This window comes from Mixophyes fleayi, chromosome 6, assembly GCF_038048845.1.
Source record: "Mixophyes fleayi isolate aMixFle1 chromosome 6, aMixFle1.hap1, whole genome shotgun sequence".
Lineage (NCBI taxonomy): Eukaryota > Metazoa > Chordata > Amphibia > Anura > Limnodynastidae > Mixophyes > Mixophyes fleayi.
The window spans coordinates 68,012,967-68,033,933 of record NC_134407.1 but is presented as its reverse complement, the minus strand read 5'-3'; positions in this window follow the sequence as shown (position 1 = coordinate 68,033,933).

The window sequence follows — 20,967 nt, the reverse complement described above, 5'->3', positions numbered from 1 at the left end:
TTGTGTTCCATTAACTAACTTGCTTATATTTGATCTGAATCTCTTGTTGGCTTCAGTATTACTGTATTCTAAAGTCCTGTAATGTATACACTTACTACAAAGGTAAAAGCCCCCTTGTATCTAGGTTCCTGCTAAGGTTAGAGCTCAAATTTTCTTGTGGTACAATTGTGATTTTTGGGCTGTTTCATTTTGGACATCTTGCACTTAAAACAAAATATGTTAACATAAACTATAATATTTTGCAGAGTCAAGCTTAAATGACTACATTTTATAGTTATTTTTTTACCCTTCCATTATTAGAATAACAAATATTAATACAGGTTTGAGAAACATTTTTAAACATATTTCAACATCTATAATGTTGATTTGCAATTTTAGACCGAATGCTTCTTTTAGTGCATAGAGCACAGACCAAGAGCATGAGATCAAGGACCATATACTCCTTTTATGAAGATCCTCTTGCAGCCCAACTTTTCTTTTAACTTTAGCTGTCAAGATGGGTTAGCTATGCATTATTTGCATTACAGTGCCCACTAATGAGACACAGTTCAGCATGTCAATTCACCCATTAAAAAAACAACTAACTGTGCATCTAAAGCATGCGGCCCAGCATGCCTGTAAATGTGGCCCAGCAGGAGTTTTGGTTGTGGCAAGGGGGCAGCGCTGAAAAAAAAAATCCTGCAAAAAATAAAATAAAAAAATACTTACCTTGTGGTCACGTCAGCTGGCGCTCCGGCTCCCTCCCTGGTCTCCTCTTCCGTGTGGCGCTCGCAGTGAATGTTGGGGGTGACGTCATCACACCTGACATCCATTGCGTAGCGCAGCACAGAGGAGTCACCCGCGCAAACTATCAGCAGCAGTGAAAGATTATCCAGTATCTTATTGTTGTTACTCTGAATTTGGACTTTCTGCACCATGCAATTATGAACTAGCTGTGTTCTCTGTATGTATCTAATATAAATATTAAGAGATAATTGTATTTTTTATATTTTAAACCATTTTAAATGTGCAGTGCTGAGTAGGGTGAAAATATCACCCACTGTTACCCCACATTGGGAGCTGCTCATGAGCCATTTTACCCGCCACCCTATCTTTAAATCTCTGTAGATTTCCATTAGTCCTCCTGATGCTACCTATATCGGTGACCATTTCAAACTGGTCAATAAAAAAAATGGTTCATGGGTGCAGAAAGAGAGGAAAAAAAAGTTATTGGCATTTAATTCCCCGAACCCCACTAAGGGGCAGATGCAGGTAAGTTAAATTGTAGCTGGTAATGGGACTACTGCTTTAATCATGATTCTGCAATAGGTTTCCTAATTCTTACTAACTTCATTTCCAAGTAAGTTTAATATGTTACCTATGTTTTCTATGGTTTTTTCGATGATCAGCTATCGTTAATGTTAGTGTATTTTATGTGCAGCCCAAACCAACTCGTCATCTTCCAATGTGGCCCAGGGAAGCTAAAAGGTTGGACACCCCTGCATTATACTATTAATATTGCCCCACGCCCACTGTCAAGGGGCGTGGGAAGGGCCATTGTGCTTTCAGCACGGGGCTGGGTATATCTAGTGTAGGGGGATTTGGAGAGCCACATCTCCCTAGGGAATGTAGCCTGGTGCTGACCAGTGTGGGGTTGGTTGTCAATGTGGCAGGGGGACCCCATGCTGCGAGATTCCCTACTACATGGTTGTCCAACCTGCGGCCCATGGGCCGAAAGCGCCCCAGCATGCCTGTAAATGTGGCCCAGCAGGAGTTTTGGTTGTGGCAAGGGGGCAGCGCTGAAAAAAAAAATCCTGCAAAAAAAATAAAAAAATAAATACTTACCTTGTGGTCACGTCAGCTGGCGCTCCGGCTCCCTCCCTGGTCTCCTCTTCCGTGTGGCGCTCGCAGTGAATGTCGGGGGTGAAGTCATCACACCTGACATCCATTGCGTAGCGCAGCACAGAGGAGTCACCCGCGCAAACTATCAGCAGCAGTGAAAGATTATCCAGTATCTTATTGTTGTTACTCTGAATTTGGACTTTCTGCACCATGCAATTATGAACTAGCTGTGTTCTCTGTATGTATCTAATATAAATATTAAGAGATAATTGTATTTTTAATATTTTAAACCATTTTAAATGTGCAGTGCTGAGTAGGGTGAAAATATCACCCACTGTTACCCCCATTGGGGGCTGCTCCATGAGCCATTTTACCCGCCACCCTATCTTTAAATCTCTGTAGATTTCTATTAGTCCTCCTGAAGCTACCTATATCGGTGACCATTTCAAACTGGTCAATAAAAAAAATGATTCATGGGTGCAGAAAGAGAGGAAAAAAAAGTTATTGGCATTTAATTCCCCGAACCCCACTAAGGGGCAGATGCAGGTAAGTTAAATTGTAGCTGGTAATGGGACTACTGCTTTAATCATGATTCTGCAATAGGTTTCCTAATTCTTACTAACTTCATTTCCAAGTAAGTTTAATATGTTAACTATGTTTTCTATGGTTTTTTCGATGATCAGCTATCGTTAGTGTTAGTGTATTTTATGTGCGGCCCAAACCAACTTGTCGTCTTCCAATGTGGCCCAGGGAAGCTAAAAGGTTGGACACCCCTGATCTAAAGCCAACTGTACAAAAAATTCTACTATATGGTTATATAAGGTAAAAAAGGTATTCAAGTGTTTAAAAAAATAATATGTTTACAATTAAATACAATCTGAAATATTTTTTAAGGTGGTGTTTTATTTTTTGCTTATACATATGTCAAGCCTAGTGCAATTATTTTGTGACAATTGTATTCTTGGAATAAAGCCTTCCATCTGCTGAAGTTTGCTGTTCTTGGCTTCTCAGCTTCCCCTGGTAAATCTCTTAGGGATCTTATGCCACCTTCTGTTGTAGAATAGCTTAACATCACAGAAGAGCTTTTGGATGACTCTGCAATGATTAAACAGTTACAAGGTATTTGAAGAGTTTGGGACAGGAGCCTACATAGTTACAATGTTTTGAGTAAACTGTTTACACAATTGGGAATAGCCATGTAGATGGATTGATTCAGTTTAGCTGTTCCACTTGAATTTATATTCAAAGTAAAATCAAACACAGAATGGTAAATTAAAATAAAATAACAAACCAGCATGATGGGAATCTAGAATAGGATGAAGTAGGCTGAATAAGAGTATATAGACTTTATTTTGAAATGTTAAAAATGTATATTATGGAGTTTTGTTGCTCTAAATATCATCACAACCCCCATCCTGTTTCATCTGTGCACATTCTTCATCATGAGTATCACCTGAATGTATTCACCACTGAAATGAACACTATAATTAACGATTTGTGGGGTCTGTATGGTACATATGTACAGATTTACAGATGAATATTACAAATGCAGATGTTCTATATTATATAGATGCAAATAACCTTACTAGGGATATACTGATCACAGAGCTCCCTTACAAAATATGAACTAACTATATATCTTTGATTAAATCATCATTCAATAAAGTTTACACACTTTAGTGTAGTAATATAGTCTATTCAGACAGATGAGAAGAACCTGTGAAATGGAACCTTGTAATTGTACCACCACAAGGTGAAGCAGTCCCAGATTCATGAATGGATGGTGTTCTGATCAATTGGGACATATTACTGTTGGTGCAGAGTATAGCAGCCTGAAAATGTTCTGCATTTATAAGATCTACTGTGCTGTAAGAGCATTTTTACTTTACTACATACCCAATTAAACAATCACTTCATCTATTGGAATTGTTTTATCTTTTTTGCCCAAATCTCGATATTCATTAATCTATTGTATATAAGTAGTTGGAATTGTCACTTCTAATTTGTAATGCTAATTATCCATTGCATCTACAAAACATCATTTTATAGCATTGTTTTAATACTTAAATTGCATATAAAGAATTTTTCAAACAGTTGTCCTGCTAATTCAAGCAGACCTGTCCAGGAACTAAAACATTGAAGTGAAACTTTTTTTTTCAACAACAAGTACAGAGGTGAGTGAAAGTTTGTAACTCCTTTAGACGTTCTAGTAATGAAATTGTCTGTATGTTTCTACAACCTTAGAAGTTGAGTCCATTCTTGTCCTCTGGATTGATGAAATTTATCTACCTGCGCCGATTTAAGTGACTGTGCGTTGGACACATTTCTGTGGTGTCTGATGTTTTGCTATTTAACCACTTTTGGGTAATTCTCTGGTGTGTGAGCAACAAGTTATAACATTCCTGGACCATTTCTGTCTGCTGTAACCTTGACCAGTATGTGGAATACATTTTCTGATTTGCCCTTCTGTATAGTCAGCTGCTGTCTAGTGAAGCAACCATGACCTGTTGGCTGCATATAGCAAAGTTTATCACTCGCTTGTGCTGATCACTGGTATGAAACAAGATTTTCATTACACTTCCCACAACAGATCTAGCCAGCATCAATTCTAGCACCATAATGGATTCACAACCAAGATTGCTCATTGTAGTTCTGCATTTATGCATTTTTTTTACCTTAACTGTGATATTACTTTCTAAGTCATAATGGTTAAAGATCTGTCTAAATATATAAGCAAATATGTTTAATTGGTCATTTCCTTGACATACTGATCTAACACTAATTATTTAATTATTTTGTGGAAACAGTATGCAAACCTTTATATCTAGCCACTCTTTTAGCAACAATTATTTCATCCAAATGTTTGATTGGCCATCAATTCTACATATAAGCAATTAGCTATTTTGTCCTATTCCTCTTTAAATAATTGCTCCAACTCATAAACTTATTTGAGCAATCTTGCATTAACTGTTGGCAATTTCAGATCTTTAGGTATTAACACAACATTTTAATTTGAGTTGTTCTTTCCAAAACACAATATTGCTCTTGTGCATGATCTATAGTCCTTAAGAGTTCTAGAACTAACAGTTTCCAGGAGATCTTATTAATTCCTAATTAAATGTTTCCTCAAAGATGACAAGGTTCTCTTGAAGATATTTTATTTTCTCCTAACATAATGATTCTCATTTATGTCAAAAAATTACACTTTCATCCCATCTGGCCACAGTATTATCACTCATGGGAAAGCTAACAATGGTGCAGCATTTTCTCAACGTGCACTTTATCTACCTGTCCATCGTTTGATGGATCTACATTTTTATCAACGCATGTGCATTATCAAGTCTTTTTATTAGATACACAGAAATGAAAGCATGATATGCTTCCACAAACCTTTCATGATGGCAGCTAATGTTTGTCAGTTTTGTTTTATAGAGAAGGGACCCCAAACTCACACCAGAGTTTCATCTCATCAATTGAAACATCTGAGACAAATTATTTCCTAAACATATCTGATATTCCCATGGGTATATTTACTATACTGCTAAGGTTCAAAGTTGTATCCTACACAAGCATATTTTAGCTCAGGAACTGAATTATACTTATACAACATGCACTAACTTAAACTTAATTTGTAAATCTATCTAAAGATAGAAAATAAATGGTTGAATTGATTAGATTTTCTACATCTCTCTAGTTTAATGTAAAACACCTAATCAAATGAATCATAGGTTGTGAAGATGAATGCTAGATCATGGCCAGATTAATATGCTCACTTCACAGTACACTCAAGGACCTAAACAGCAATATTCAGTTTTAAAATGAGATGTCTGCAAATGTAAACAATAAGATGCAATGAGAGGAACAGCACCGAGTATGTGAAAGTTGGTAATGTCTCTGATGCAGCAATATCTAAAATAACAAAGCGTTAAACATGATTTTAATAACATTTAATGTGACCACGAATGTTTGGAAATTCCAACAATCTGCGACACAGTAAAACATATGAAACAACATGTATATGCATGTGTGTTTGTGTCTTTTAATATCATAAATTTGCATTATGGAACTGTTGAAGTCGTATAATTGGATGAACGAAAGTATATTGGTTTAATATTGGTTTGCCGTGCGTATTGCGAAGCGTACGCCACGTGTTACGTGGCGTGGTGCGTTCGCACGGTAAAATACGCATGCACACACTCGCATTACAACAGTTAGTTATTTATATAATTTCACATTGGTTCTGTTATCACTGTCATTCAGGAGCAGATAGTATTCGGTTTATTATTAGTCTATATATATATATATATATATATATATATATATATATATATATATATATATATATGTATATATATTTAGTGATTATATGTACATTGTAGTGTTATTAAAGGTTTAGGTAATAGGAAAGGTGTCATGCCTGATATCATATTGAAGCCCTAATCATGAGCAGCTGTCCGGTGCAGTCGGCGAAGAGATCGCACATTGCATACTTTAGTTATTGATATTAGAGAGTAAACCTTTGTATGATACAGGCTATGAAAAGGAGCAGACCCCCTGGAGAGAAGACCCCCACCTTTGGATTCCTTAGATTGAATCAACCTATTATCTGTCTGGCCTGGACCCACCCAACGTCTGGACCTATAGAAACAATCTACGTCATCTCTATTGTTCACAATGAAACACTGACTGTATATATATATTAGCTGCATCTCACTGGGGCCTCAGTCAACTCTGACACAGTATTATGAACAGAATACTGTCCATCGGGTCCCATGGGTGCGCAGCGTGCGCAAGCGATTGCATTGGTATGTACTTATCTTTTGGTATTGGCTGTGCTGTACTGTACTTTATCATAATATAATAATGTATTGAAATTGTTGACTATTTACATCTGCTAAAATAAATCACTTTGTGCTTTGGACACACATACAATTGATTGGGCAATGCTTATTTTAAAACGATAGAATTACTTTAATAATTTGGGGGCTCGTGAGTTAGGAGTTATGTTACCGGCAGGTATGCAACGCTTACGATATTCGGTTCCTCAACAAAGGGTGGATTGACGGATGCGTCGCATAAAGCAGGAAAGAATGTAATGTGTTCAAGACCTGTGGTTCACTGTGTGTTGCGAAACCGAATGTCCGTTGTTGCATAGACTGAAGGAACGCTAATTAGAATCTAGGGACAAGAAAGAAAAATGTTTCTTTTTATTGTCGTTTTATGTTTTAAAGTGTATTGCATTGCTGTGCGTATGTGTACTTCCTGCTGTGCGTAGGCAAACTTCTGGTAGATTTGCCACGTGGTTGAACAATCGTTTTGATAGTTATTATATGCATAGTATAATTTCTTGTGAAAGCCTCTGAGACATTATTACGGTTGTTGGGAACTTTCAATTTTCTGTGCAGAAAAGGTGTATAGTGTGCGATTTTGTAACGTAGATACACTATTATTATTCATTGTATTCAGTTGCTGTCTGACGAGGCGGATTGCCCAACTGAAGGACGGTGTAGAGGGCAGGTATACCGAATGCGAAAACCGGGTTTTTGCAAAAGCGCTACCAATAGATCGCAAGGTTTGCTAATAATTAGTATTGGTAGGCAGTGCGATCTAATCGCACCATTAGTGCGAATTGGTGAAGCAGCTAGGAGGAATTATGTTGGAAAGGCTGGTTGATTGTATCGACTTTGTTCTCCCAGTTATAATAAACTCAGCAGATTTTGTGGTTGAGCCAGGGTATCAAGGAGCTGATAGCCCTTGTGGCCCACAGTGATATTTCTGTATTAGGGATCCTCGCCAGGGGCGAGAAAAGCGAGTAAACGCGGCTAAAGGAAATACGTTCACCGAGCATTATAGATCTCTAGCGGTGATTATAGCAACAGAGTTGAAATTTTTGGGTGGAAAGAACAGAGCATTGCGGTGTGTCTGTATTCCACATAGAAGGGTATTGTTGGCGGAAGGAACAGAGCATTGCGGTGTGTCTGTGTTCCGGGTAGAAGGTATATTGTTCAACATGGGTGCTAAGCATACGCTAGAGATTGCCAATTTACTGCCTAATGAAGGTCCTATTGAGTCAGCGAGATTTCTCATGTGTAAGAAATATGGTGCATACGCAACTGCATATTGCGACACGTGGGTCAAGATGACCAAAGATTGTGATAGGCCTTTCCCAACAACAGGGAGTTTTAATGCAGAGGTACTAAATACCGTAAAAGATAAAGTACGGTTGATTAAGTCAACGAAAGTGAGAAATGCACATAATCATTGTTTAAAATCGTGGCAAAGGGAAGGTAACACGTGGCAGAGCAGCGAACGCACAGCGGAAGAGAGTGTAGCGAAAAACGCGTGTTCAGCGGAAGTAAGCGTACCGGAAACAAGCATTCCAGAAGTGTGCATTGCAAAGCGTGGCGAACTGAGCGCAAACACGCCCCCGATAAATTCGGTCGGGGCGGGAAGTACAGCCAATACCAAAAAATGAGAAAACTGTAACTAGTAACGTGTATGTTGTTTTAAGTAATGTTAAAAGTAATGTTTCAGGACAAAGAAGAGGGACGGTCCCACCAGCAGGGGCAGCTGCTGAAAGTGGTGAGAATAATGAAAAGGTTAACACAGGGGGAGACATCCTTTGTACTGCAGCAGCAATTTCAGAAACTAGTTTTAATGATTTGGTAGACTTACATCCTGTCTGCACAACAGCAGTTCCCAATGGGAAAGCAGACAGGAATAGTGATGTTCCCTTAAAACATGTAGCAAAGCATGATCCATGCACTAGGCCTGAAACATTTTCAATTTTGTCTGATTTCCCTGATCCTAGGAAAGATTTGACCAAATGTTAGCAGTTTATTAGATATTATGGTAATGTGTATGAGCCAACTAATAACGATTGGCGAGTATTATTGAAGACCTGTCTTCCTCTCAATACTAATATACAAAAGTTCATTAAGGATTGTATGTTGGAGGAGGATGAATCCTTAACCGAGGATGATAATCAGGACAACTTTAGACAAATAATCACACGGTTGGCCATATATTTTCCAGTGATAGTGGACTGGAGTAAAGTTTTTACTATCAGGCAAGAGGATAGTGAAAATGCAACAGACTACTTTTGCAGGGCTCTGATGGAGATGGTCAAATATACTGGGGTATCAGACATAAAAGATAATGAAGATTACAGAGAGGTTGCTGTTAACGTTCTAATGGGTGGACTCAGGGAAAACTTGAAAAAAAGGGTGCAAACTTCATTACCAAACTGGAGAGGAATCACTGTAAGTGCTCTCAGGGAGTCAGTTATAGGACATGATAAAAGTATGAATAAACAGAAAGAGACACTAAGTGATAGGGTAATGATGGTAAGTATCCCAGCACTAGAGGGACTGCACACACGACCACCAGCATACAACCCACATAATAAGAAACATAGAAAAATCAGGTGTTTTAAGTGTAACGAAGAAGGCCATTTCGCAAGAGATTGTAAAAAGGAAGAGAAACAACATGAGTTGAGGAAGTGTTTTCAATGCAATAAAATAGGACACCTAGCAAAACATTGTGCAGACATGACAGGGATGTGTTTCTACTGCCATAAGAAGGGACACATGAGTAGGAACTGTGTAGAGAGAAGAATGGATACCTGGGTTGGAAATCACATAGACATCCACAAAGGAGGCGTACACTTCTCTCAGAGACTCCCCTACAATTGATTGCACACTCTGTAACAACTAATATTCTGGGGGAGAAATATAGCCGACTCTAGAGTTAAACTGTGGTAAGTATTAGTGTGCAGGGAACGGATTTAAAAAGGTAATCTTTGTTGATTTTGTTTGTTCATTTATGTTGTAAAATGTTTGTTTTCCTAAATCGCTGGCCGATGGCAAAGAATAGAAATGTTTGTTTTGTTTGCTGTTTTAAGATAACTATCTTGTTTTTCTTCTCACAGGTAAAGGGGATACAAAAGGAGTATAGACTTAGTGATCAAAAGGGGAGATAGAGAAATAGAAGAATCACTCTTGAAAGACAAATTAACAATAGACAGTTGGAACACTCTTTTGTTTTAGACTGCAGTGACTCATTATAATTTGTTTGGCTGAGAATCATTATCCAACAATGAAGTATGTACATACTTTGCTCCAAAATATCGTTTTATGTATTTCAGAGAAAACATGAGTCACTAAGAGTAAATTTTTCGTTTCTCTATCATAAGTTAGAAAAGTCCGTTGAAAAGGTATGTAGTCAATGAGATACCGAGTTCTTAATGAACCAATGACGGACAACACTGGATTGCACTGTTAAGACCCCCTAGCCAAGTATGGGGAGGGGTCATAGTGAGCAAATAGCTAAGGAGAGCAGTGGAATGAATACAGCCATTTCCCCATAGAGTCAGAGTAGAATCCAGCTGTGATTTTGTTGTAAAAATCTCCCTTTCTACATGTATGTTTGTATTCAAATCTTTATATTCCCATCATTCATTGCTTTCTTATTTCCCATTCTTTACACAAACGCTAGTCTCTCTCTCTCTCTCTCTCTCTCTCTCTCTGCTCTGGTAGAGATAAAATCAGACACAGTCTCAACAATGGGGCTAAAACATATTTTTATGTTTTTACATAAGACAAATTCAGAGATACACACACTAGATTGACATGAGTTACAGAAACAGTCAGGGGTTTTGTTTTCATGTGTATAGAAACTGCTGATTTTTTAAGCAGAAAGGTTCTGTTGTGGAAATATGATTCATGTTTTATAGATTGCATATCTGTTTTGTTTTTTTTTTAGTTTTGGTTCGTGCCTCCTGTACAAAAAATGTGCCTTTATATGGATGCACAAAGGGTGGGGAGGACAGGAGGACAGAAGAATGCTAGAGGTTAAGCATACAGATATGCATCTCTGTATAGAACATTGGAGTAGGATTTTTACCACAAGATACGACATAATGTGAAACCCTAGAAAATGTAGAATTTTCATGTTTTATATTTTTGACTGTTAGACAGGCATGTACTGGATACTGTTATATTTGAAGAAAGTGTTATAGAAAGAGACCCATTTGCCTTTCCCACTTAGTCAAGTAGCTGAATATGAGGTACTGAGAATGACATGTGAGTTGGCAGAGGGAAAATCGATTGATATACATTGGTCTTTAGCATTTTTCTAGTCTAGAGGGCGATGTTGAGGTGACTGAGAAATCGTTTTATAGCAATACCAGCACATGATTAGGACACTACATAGAGGACTTTAGACAGTGACACAGTTAACAACTGAAGTAGCTGCTAGTAAGGTCCACACTTACACGCACAACCATATATGGCTGTCACACCAGGGAGAACATAGCTGTCAAATAGACAGCAGGGTTTTATGTGACAGCTAACAAATCTATGTTTTGTTTTGTTTTTCGTTGTATTGTTTTTAGTTTTAAAATGTGAACACACACACATGCACGCATACACATATTGGTTAATATAGGAAGATTTGTGTTACCCGAGGGATAAACTGTCTGGAAGGTGAAGAGATGTAAGTAAGAGTCTGGTGGACTCTGGAGAGATGGACAAGGTAGACCAATAGAGCCATCCCATATCCCTCCTGCTGATGGGTTTTCCTCCAGGTAAAACAAATACACGTCATCCAATTACCACCATGCAGGATCCTCAAGTATACACTGGTGTACCAATGAAAATATCTGGGTAGAGGTGTATTGAAATGTGTCTAATGTATTACTGTATCATACTCAAAGCTTTTGTTATTCAATGTGATAGTCCTAGAGTTATAATAGATGATAGGGGTATTCATGTTATTAATAATAGATGTATAATGTATGAGTAGTGGTAACAAATCACATACTTTCAATTAGCCATAAACCAGTGTGAACATAAAGTAGTGGTACTCGGTAGAATGAATTGAATAGAATAAGAGTTGGAACTTGATTGAAGTGACTGATAGCTTCGGCCACTAGTCCTTTCCCGCTACCAAGAGATCACTCCTGGGCAGACTCCTAACCTGTCAGTTTTTGAAATGTTCTTGACCCCTCGTGAGATGAGATTGTAACTAGGAGGCTAGGTTAGACCTTGAGAGAAGGTAAATAGTGAGACAGCAACCAAGAGCGTCCAAAACACTGTTTCCTGAAAAGTCACACTAACTGTCAGGATGTTGGATCAGTAGAGTAAGTTGTGGAGCAGAAATTTCTTAAGCTTAGGTTATTTGACAGACAGGTACCAGGTGTAGGCTACCAGCGTCACAGCTTCAAGGGTAGCATAGACACACTGGTGCCCATTCCACCCACTGCAGAGGGGCCAACACTCAGAGAAGGGTCCAAGGGCACTCATGAGTCTGTACTGGAAGGCTTAGAATGCAGTTAGTAGCACCTGAGCCAAAGGCTAAGACTGTTGTCCAGCATGTTTCCTGTTTTGTGTTCTCTCATTTCATTTTCTTCTCAGGGCGGTTAATTCTTTTGATTATTAGCAGGTGACAGAGACTAGTTCAGGTAATGATATGGAGGTATTGGGGAGGAAGAAGTTAGTAGCATAATCAGTCCAGCCAATTACTCTATTCAATTCAGGGGTAAAGGAAAATTGAGAAACCTTGGAGCTTGGAGAAAGTGTGAGGGGCTATTGTCTGAGTAGCATTACATCCGTAAGTACGGTGACCCCATGGTTAGAAAAGAGACACACCCAGCGATGCCAGTCCAGTAATATCCGGACTTGAGCAGGCATCCTTGAGAATGATCATCATTCTTGGGAGGGTAAGGTTTTAGACCAAACAAAGTGCTGGGCGTGCTCACACGTGCCTCAGTGATCATATCAAGTAGGATTAGTTCTCTTTCCACTAAATATTCTTGAGGTACCCGAACTATAGGCGGGAGGTCACTAAGGGAAAAAGTAGGACACCTAGGTCCCTTTGTCTGAAGTCTCCCAATGCTTTGCAAACCGATCACTGTGAAATCTGAGTATTGAGAGACTGGGAAGAACGAACAGACAATAGCCCGCCCACAAGTGTTGATGAAAAGAACTGATGACATTATTAGAAGTGTGTATATTAACGCAAGCTGAAGGAGATTGCATATGACATTATTTATAGACATAGGATGATGCTATTGATGAACATGAAGTGTTTAAATGTATTCTGAGCTTAAAGACATGCGTTGGACAGAAGAACCTGTTAAACTTGAAGAACTGTAGTAGAGAATTCTGTATAGCTGATACATGTTCTACTGTACCTTGTACCTTTCCAAATAATGTATTAAGTGTTTTATTGCACCCTTGCAGGGCATACAAAAGGTTATCTCCAAGCTCCAGAAGTGTACGGTTTATAGTAAAAGAAGAAGTCGTTTAGAGGATTAAGACTTTCTCTTATGATAACTTGTTTAGATCTACGAACAGCGTGGACATACACCAAGGGGGATTTGTATTACATAACAATGAAACGTGGTACTGAGATCCTGCTTATAACATCTTTAAGGTGATAGTGTATTGTACTATCAAAGGGTGGAAAAAGGGTGTTGAAGTCGTATAATTGGATGAACGAAAGTATATTGGTTTAATATTGGTTTGCCGTGCGTATTGCGAAGTGTAAGCCACGTGTTAGGTGCCGTGGTGCGTTCCCACGGTAAAATACGCATGCACACACTCGCATTACAACAGTTAGTTATTTATATAATTTCATATTGGTTCTGTTATCACTGTCATTCAGGAGCAGATAGTATTCGGTTTATTATTAGTCTATATATATATATATATATATATATATATATATAGATTATATGTACATTGTAGTGTTATTAAAGGTTTAGGTAATAGGAAAGGTGTCATGCCTGATATCATATTGAAGCCCTAATCATGAGCAACTGTCCGGTGCAATCGGCGAAGAGATCGCACATTGCATACTTTAGTTATTGATATTAGAGAGTAAACCTTTGTATGATACTGGCTATGAAAAGGAGCAGACCCCCTGGAGAGAAGCCCCCCACCTTTGGATTCCTTAGATTGAATCAACCTATTACCTGTCTGGCCTGGACCCACCCAACGTCTGGACCTATAGAAACAATCTACGTCATCTCTATTGTTCACAATGAAACACTGACTGTATATATATGTTAGCTGCATCTCACTGGGGCCTCAGTCAACTCTGACACAGTATTCTGAACAGAATACTGTCCATCGGGTCCCGTGGGTGCGCAGCGTGCGCAAGCGATTGCATTGGTATGTACTTATCTTTTGATATTGGCTGTGCTGTACTGTACTTTATCATAATATAATAATGTATTGAAATTGTTGACTATTTACATCTGCTAAAATAAATCACTTTGTGCTTTGGACACACATACAATTGATTGGGCAATGCTTATTATAAAACGATAGAATTACTTTAATAGAACCAAAAGCATTATCTAGAATTTAGAACAAAAATTTAGAACACTGGGCTTTAATATCTATATGCAATTTAATCAATATTTTATAAGGTTGTTCTTGCAAAACTCATATCCGTTAAGAATAACTATGCAATTCAGGCCCTCGCCTGGAGTCATCTTCTGACAGCAAAGTAACAGTTACAATATATTTAATTTTTACCATTTTATAAAGTTTTGACAAAGATCAAGAGATCTGCAAATAATTTGATGATAGACAAATGTGAATTATTTATGGGATGCTAAAACAATTAAATTAATATTGAGCCAATATCTCTGTAATCTCCTACAACACTCTAGTTTTTGTTATGATACTTTATTAATTGATTTGGACCAGGGAGGATAAATCATGTAATTAATATTAATATTAACCAATAGTGCATTTACATATTGATAATTTTGAATTATGCTAAGTCAGACATGCAACTGAATATTTGAAGCCATTTCATTTTATGCATTTAAGTATAATCTACTATGGGGTTCTGTGGGGTTTTGAATATATATATATATATATATATATATATATATATATATGTATATATATATATATATATATATATATATATATATATTAATGATCAATACAACAATTAAAAAAAATCAAAATCAAAATTAGCAAATATATTACAGAAATCTAATAAGCCACTGGTAAACCCCTCTGCTTTTAAATAAAAGGTTTGGTGTTTTCCTTAACAAACATTTAGGGCTAGATTTACTAAGCTGCGGGTTTGAAAAAGTGGAGATGTTACCTATAGCAACCAATCAGATTCTAGCTTTCATTTATTTAGTACTTTCTACAAAATGACAGCTAGAATCTGATAGGTTGCTATAGGCAACATCCCCACTTTTTCAAACCCGTAGCTTATTAAATCTAGCCCTTAGTCTCAAAATCACATAGTTTATAGTCTAGTTTCCTATTTGACCTAATTATGTCTGACTAGCTGAGCTCAATAAAAAGTAGGAGGTAGAGGTGAAATATCATAGGTTGCATAACAAGGTAAATTTTAATTGAGGGTTTTTTATGAGAAGATTTAACAAAGACAAAAAGACTACTAGATATTAAGATAGATACTCCTAGTATACATATCTCTTTAAGTTATATGTGTCTACCAAAGCTTAAATGAGTATAATTTATAAATAAAAACAGGTTTAAAAAATACTTTGGGTTTTATTAAGTTTTTTTTAACAAGGAATATGTGTGTTTGCCCCTAATGGCTGGTCATGCTTTGGTTTGTATTTCCACAACAAATGTAGCACCACAAGTGGTTAGATCCTACCTATACCACAAAGGCATGGGAAGAACTCTTGGGAAAGTATTTAATGCCACTTCCAGTGTTTCTGCTCCAAGAAATGTGTTGCTTCTTGTTAAGAGACATACTTTTCTCTTACAAACCTGAGTTTCTGTGGGTCATTGGTGCCTCCAAAACACTCATTTTACAAAAGAGCAACAAAAATGTGACACATTGCTCTATATATTGTAGTCATAAAAAAGAGAAGGGTAAGAATTGAGGAGGAAGGAATAAAGGGAGCAGTGTCCTCTTCTGTGCTGGGGGTCTAACAGAAAGCATGTCTCCAAACAAAGCATGACATCACTAAATAAATATTTGACAAGGGCCAAATTTTGATGGCTAGACGACTGGATCAGAGCATCTACAAAACAATTGGGTCAGAGCATCTGCAAAAATGGCACATTTTGTGGGGTGTTTCCAGTATGCAGTGGTTAGTACCTACCAAAAGTGGTCCAAGGAAGGACAATCAGTGAACTGGTGACAGGGTCATGGGCATCCAAGTGTCATTGGTGCAAATGGGGAGCAAAGGCTAGTCCACCTAGTCCAATTCCACAGAAGAGCTACTGTAGCAGAAATTGCTGAAAAAGTTATTGCTGTCTGATAGAAAGATCTGTCAGAGTGCCCATTCTGACCCCTGTCCACCACTAAAAGTCCCTACAATGGGCACGTGAGCACCAGAACTGGACCATGGAGCAATGGAAGAATTTACATCATGGCAAGGTGCATGCATGTTGTTTTGCCTGGGGAAGAGATGGCACCAGGATGCACTATGGGAAGAAGGTTAGCCGGTGGAGCCATTGTGATGCTCTGGCCAACGCTCTGCTGTGGACCTTGGGTTCTGGAATTCATAGGGATGTTACTTTGACATGTACCACCTACCTAAACATTGTTGCAGACCAAGTACACCCCTTAATGACAATGGTATTCCCTGATGACAATGGCCTTTTTCAGCAGGATAATGCACCCTGCCAAACTGTAAAAATTGTTCAGAAGGTGTTTTGGGAGCATGACAAAGAGTTCAAGGTTTTGACTTGGACTCCAAATTCCCCAAATCTCAATTCAATAAAGCATCTGTGGGATGTGCTGGAAAAACAAGTCCGAGCCATGGAGGCCCGACCTTGCAACTTACAGGACTTAAAGGATCTGCTGCTAATGTGTCAGATACCACAAGACAACTTCTGAGGTCAGGTGGAGTTCATGCCTCGATGGTTCAGAGTTGTTTTGGTATCACTAGGGGGACCTACACAAAATTAGGCAGGTGGTTTTAATGTTGTAGCTGTTCAGTGTATACACACATATTCAATAAATACAAAAATTCAATAACGTTGAGAGAGTTAATTGCATATTGGAGATGTGGTGATAAAATCAGTCAGCAGTAGAGACAAATGGTGTCAGAAAATGCTACCAGGAAGGGACTGACAATAAAGGAGAGGATGTAAAGTACACCAATGTGCCCATAAAAGAAACCCCATATGCTAGGCAAAGGAAAGGAGGTGCAAGACTAGCTATAGGGGACATGGATAATGGAATGGTGGGACATAGTTAATGGAATGGTTGGACTTAGCATGGCGGCCAGAAGTACTGGTGGGCTCTATATCAGGCAAAAAGCAGGAATTCAAAAAATGTGCCACTCAGTGGTAGACTGGAGCTTATTCAAAAGCATTTCTACAGTTAGAACTCAGATAAAGAGCGAATACAGAGAGACTTGCTGGAGGCCAGGTCACACAACCATTTAGGAAATTTTCCAAGCTCCAGTCTAATCCACAATTAGAAGGAAATGCCAATACCATAGCCCCATTTAGGTAACCAGTGTGTGCAGCAGGTACAAAAACCTAAAGTGCAAAATATCAATCCAGGCAACCATGAGACACTCCTGTGACAGCTTACAGTGTGAGTGCACAGTAAATAGTGTTGAACAGAAAACTGCTTATATAACTTCCTGTCTGATACATTTAACAAATCAGTATGTTGGAAGCTGTCAGCTAAATGTTATTTATAGCTCCCAGTGGCAGGTATAGGACGTAAGGTCATCAGTGGACAATATTTATACATGCTCCCTTATGTACTCCTGATGATAGCCATAAAAAATGCAAAATTTTGTTCTGGAGAGATCCTCATAGATTATTTTGTATATGAAGCAGCCTGCAGTTAAGTTTAAGTGGTTTGTCAAAAGAATGATTTTCTTGCTTTTTTCTATAAACTTTAGTCATCTCTAACATCTGATAGAATCAATTTTCTATTACAGAAACATACAACATTATTCTATTGTTTATATTTGTTTTTATTTTTATTATTAATTGCTATAGTTTTCTTTATCTATCCATAAAACAGTGTAATATTTTACTGTTTGCTTTGACACTAGGTGGAACTTTGTTACTTGGCTGCGGGCATTAAAAGCATAAAACTAAATTAGAAAATAAAAATTGGAACTATAATGTGAATAAATAAAATTGCAATTGAGAAGTTTTTACCAGTTTCATTGTCATATTGATTATATAAAAAAAAAATACCATAAACAAAAATGTATTTAAAATAAACTGTTGTTATAATTTTTAGTGATACTTAAAGGTTAGGTGAAGAGATAAATAGAAATTTTCTTACTTGAGATGTGTCTCAAACACTGGAGAAGGGTCAGCATAGCTAGTGTAATATTGAAGAAGCACCCCAAATACATAGCACTGCAACAAATTGTCTAAAGCAATGAATAGACCCCGACATAAAATATAATTAGTAATAAATTAAACAAGGGAACAATCTAAATGTTTGTATAAACAAAGAACATAGAACATAGATTATTCACTGGTGAAAAATTACCCTTTAATAATTTTATCCCAAGTGGATGCTCTTCCAACTTATTACATACAAATCTACAATAAGACCAGTGTTGAAGGAGAAAGCACTCTAGTCCAATAAATGTTCATAAGTTTTCTCACAGTTAAAACCCCTTTTATTGTTCAATCAAAATTAATAATGATCACATGTTACGATTCACCAGACCCTAAAATGGCGAAATATAAATTCAAATATGTAGTGTAGTGAAACAAAAAGAAAAAAAGATTGTTTCAGCAAACAGTGTAACATAAACACATACATAAAGGACACCCAGACAATGAAAAGTGGAGGAGGTGGGGAGTGGGGGCATGAGGGGATAGAAAGGTGCATAGGAAATGGCGAGTGGAATATCTGATATCTGAGGAAGGTAGGATTCCAGGCTGTAAACTATGGAGCACGCATAGGTGGATACATTATACGATAAACAAGCAACTAAAAGGATCGGTAACAGGTCGTCACTGGGGCAGCAATTTTGATTGGTAATCGACACTCTCTTTAAATTCCAGCCAACTAAACCAGGTGGTCATGAATTCAGAGGTGCAGTTACCAGCCAAAAGGGTAAGATCTTCCATAGATATATAAAAATCAATGCGTGTGAACCACTTAGCAACCGTGTAAGGTTGAAGGGGAACTCCAGCAAGTTGGAGTCAGAGATTTAGTTGCATTGTTTAGATGTTTAAAGAGCGATTTTTTTTGGCATGAAGAGATGGGGAAGGTGGATAGAGACAAGAGCCATAAACGAGGATCAGGTGCCACATCCGCACTTGTAATCAATTTGAAAGATGAATTATGTTATTCCAATATGGGGAGATCTTGGGACAGGCCCACAAAATATGGAGTTGAAATCCCACATGAGAATTATATTTCCAGCACAGTGGGGATATTGTTGCCGAAAATTTATGAAACTTTAGAACATCTGTACCATCAAGTCAAGATTTTTTTATTGGATTTCAACAATAATAGTATTTTGTGAGTATCCTGCAGATCTTTCTCACATATCTCTGTGAAATGGTAAATTTATTCACAATAAGTATTTTGTATACATCAGAGATAATATGTTTGGTGGTAATAGTGATAGTGCACAGAGTCTTAAAAAATGTGACTGATCTTCTGACTTTAGACAGGGTACCCTCTTTGGATATCAAAGAGCAGAGTTGTAAATATCTCCAATGCTAATTTGTGGGAAGCGAGACCTCTGATTGGAAATCGTGGAACTCTTGGAAATTACCATCTTAATTAGATGGCCTAAACGTAGAATACTTTATGATGTCCAAGCAGTGAACTGTCTGGACTGAAGTCCAGGTGAAAATTCCGGGTTACTCAAAAAAGAGGTCAAGGGAGAGATAAGTGTGGAAATATTTTGACTTGTTCTGATCTTCTTCCAGAAATCTAGTGTAGGGCCTATAGTGGGGTGGGTTAATTTGGGTATGGTCAGGAGCCATGGCACTAATTTCAATGGGATTGACAATCCATGGCCCTCTATGAAAATCCACCCTTTGTTCCCCACTAACCTTGTCCACTTCAGAATTCTAGTGAGCATATATGCTTGATAATAGCACCAGAAAAGGGGTAACTCCAAACCTCCTTGGTGCCTACATCTATATAGAGTTTAAACCTTGGCTAGTGACCCCTTAGTAGTATTGAAGATGACACTGGTATTGGCACAACTAGATTGGAGGCGCAGAGTCTAACACACCCCCAGCATTCACCAGGGACCACCGCAAGGAGGTATGGGCTTGGCTGCGTGAGGTGTGCAGGTTGCAGCTCTCCCAACTAGTCACCAGTGCAATGGAGCACACACAGGATGGCAGTTTAGGGAGTGCAAGACAACCAAGCAAGGTACAAAAGGGAATTGCAAGGAGAATGGTCAGGGAAAGCCGAGGTCAGGAACTTGCGGAACTAGAGGTACCGATTCACAAAGCCAAGGGATAGTCAGGAAACAAGCCAAAAGTCAGCAATGGAAATAAGCAACCAGGAACCGGACCCTGGAACGCTGGAGACTGGAAAACCAGAACTCTGGCACCAGATTGTTGGGAGGAGGTGCCAGATATGCCCTAACGTGTCCCCTGATAGGTGAAGGGAAATTTCGGCGGTCAGATGCACCTAAAACAAAAACAAACATAACATGCACCTGACCATTCTCGTGTCAGAGGAGAGAGGCGTCCCATTGCCTAGCAATGGGACGTGGGCCTTCTGCGCTTGCGCATTCTTTAATACCCTGAAATGCTAGGCAACGGGATGCGTTTCAGCAGAGAAGCAGACGTCCGACCCCAGCACGTATGCACAGTGCAGAGACGAAGCCTGACAATACCTCCCTCCCTTCTTTCTGGATTAGCGGTCTCTCTTCTCAAAAACTGGATCAGAATAAGGTCCAATGTAAAGAGGTGCAAACTTCATGGACGGCACTTTGAGTCTAAGATTTCGAGTCAAAAGCCATACCTTATCCCCAAAATGGAGTACAGGGATGTTTTTCTGCTGGCTATCCGCAAAGTGTTTGTAACGGTCCAGAGAGTGTTGTAGCTTGCTGTGCACCTGAGACCAGATTAAGGAAAAATTGTGAACCAAATCTTGAGGCGCCGGTACCGTGGAGTCAGGTAATTCCGAGAAAGTAGGCAAAATCGGATGTCTCCCAAATATGGTGAA